Source organism: Corvus kubaryi, unplaced genomic scaffold (assembly GCF_017639235.1).
Source record: "Corvus kubaryi isolate FWS band 111438036 unplaced genomic scaffold, C.kubaryi_AGA036_p1.0 37385, whole genome shotgun sequence".
Lineage (NCBI taxonomy): Eukaryota > Metazoa > Chordata > Aves > Passeriformes > Corvidae > Corvus > Corvus kubaryi.
The window spans coordinates 22,268,846-22,270,800 of record NW_024581127.1 but is presented as its reverse complement, the minus strand read 5'-3'; the positions used below and the strand labels follow the sequence as shown (position 1 = coordinate 22,270,800).

At 34.3% G+C, this 1,955-nt stretch overlaps 1 long non-coding RNA gene across 1 annotated transcript in view; it reads left to right on the top strand.

The window, feature by feature from the left end:
* The first annotated feature begins 1,194 nt into the window (after positions 1-1,194).
* LOC121668230 overlaps positions 1,195-1,955 on the top strand; it is a 60,263-nt gene continuing 59,502 nt past the window's right edge. The window contains exon 1 of the long non-coding RNA XR_006017322.1: positions 1,195-1,354. This is a non-coding gene — a long non-coding RNA (uncharacterized LOC121668230). The remainder of the gene's footprint in view (positions 1,355-1,955) is intronic.

The window sequence follows — 1,955 nt, the reverse complement described above, 5'->3', positions numbered from 1 at the left end:
ACTTACCACCTGATGCAGTAAATCCAGAAAATTACTATTTGCTGAGATTTTCAATGTGTCTGTTTGTGCAGATACATACGGTAAGTTTCTGGAGAATTTAAGACTACATGAAGGAATTTTAGCATGACGTTTTAGCTGGTTTCTATTCTGTGCATGGTGCTCTGGCAGTGCCTGGAGCTTTCAATTCAGTTACTGCAGTCTGCAAGGATCTACTGTGCATTACCCTGCTCTCTGCACAGACACGTCCTGCAGGCTGATAATAATCAGGTACACATACAGAACAATGATCATGATAAAAATCAGTGTAACAAAAACAATTTACCTGATGATCACAAATGTTATTAATTGATTAGCACAGCAGCTTTACATCGTGATTCAAGACAAAGAAAGGTTTTTTGTTTAAAAATACAGCTGTGAAAAAAGAGAAATGCCAAACAGTGATTCATATATAACTTTGTTTTAACTGTACTGAATTGCATATTTCTATGCATTTACATTGTATGGAACATTGTAGCCACTTGCACAACATGAGGAAAAAAAATTATTTTAACGTCAAAATTTATTTGTTAAACATTCCATGTTTTTCAAAGAAGTTTAAAATCTATTAATGCAAGTATATAGCAGAGTTTTAAAAAAACTCCTGAATTTTGTTTTGATCCAGGCTCTAACATTTGCTGCATTGTGTCACTGAGTCAGGCAGTGACACTTTCATGCAGAATGGATGGTATCTTTTTCTACATTTACAGCTGCGTCTTTTGCAGTTGTTCAAATGTGGTACCCCTGAGAACATATATTTCTCTTTAGTGTGAATAAGGTTATGAAAAACGTTATAGGGTTTTACCATTTCCCACCCATAAGTCTATCTTTATCCATTAGCACATGGAATTATATGTATTGCAGTTGTTTTTTTACTTTGGTTTTTTTGAGTTTTTTAGATAGTGTTTTGAAAAGCAAATAATTGTTCTGAATAAAGGGTGGTGGTGGTGAAGTTATTGCCTCTGTTTTAAACTGGCAGTATTTTTTAGGATTATATTTCAACATAAGGGTTTTGATGACACGTTTTCAAAGCCTCTCAATTATGATATCTTGTTTTATTTACTACCAAAAAAAAAAAAATTCTGCCCAGTAGATAAGTGAAGCCTTCTAACATTCAGATTACGTACTCATTCTCCAGGGAATTGCTAACATCTTGGAAGCCATCTGCAGGATCTAGTCCTAGGAGGGATCGATCATCAGAAGCCTAGCAAGTGTTATCTATCCTCTTAAAGGGAAGGGCTGCTAATTCAACCTTTCACTCTCCCGTGAGTCATGGAGCAAATAGGCCAGCAGATGGATCTGAGGTTCCTTCAGACTTGTAAGTTCCTGACAATTCTCAATATGCTCATTAACCTTGCGCTTTTGAAGAGAAACCCAGTCTGATGCCTGAAGGCTTTCTATATTGACATTTCTGTTGCCAGTAGAGTTGAAGGAAAATACCATTTGTTTTTCATGGGAAAGTTGAGAAAGGAGAAAAAAAAAAAAAAAGGTTGTTTTTAATTTCATTTTTATGCTGACATTTCCCATAAATGAAAACAGGAAAATAGTCAGTTTTCAAATATTGATTATATTTTTCAAAATGGAGGTTTCAGTATTAACAACAAATGCTTTCCAGGATCAAATTTTTAAGAAAGAGAATCCAATTTCTTTGAAAAATTCTTGTGGAGGAACAGATAAGTATTTACATTTAAAATGAGAGGCATTCTGTGTGTGAATATATGAGTTCAAATAATAATAATATAGTTATTTTAACAAATGTTTGATCTTTCATGGTTTTTTAAACTTCTCTCTTTCTCTCTTTCTCTCTCTTTCTCTCTCTTTCTCTCTCTTTCTCTCTCTTTCTCTCTCTCTTTCTCTCTCTCTTTCTCTCTCTCTTTCTCTCTCTCTTTCTCTCTCTCTTTCTCTCTCTCTTTCTCTCT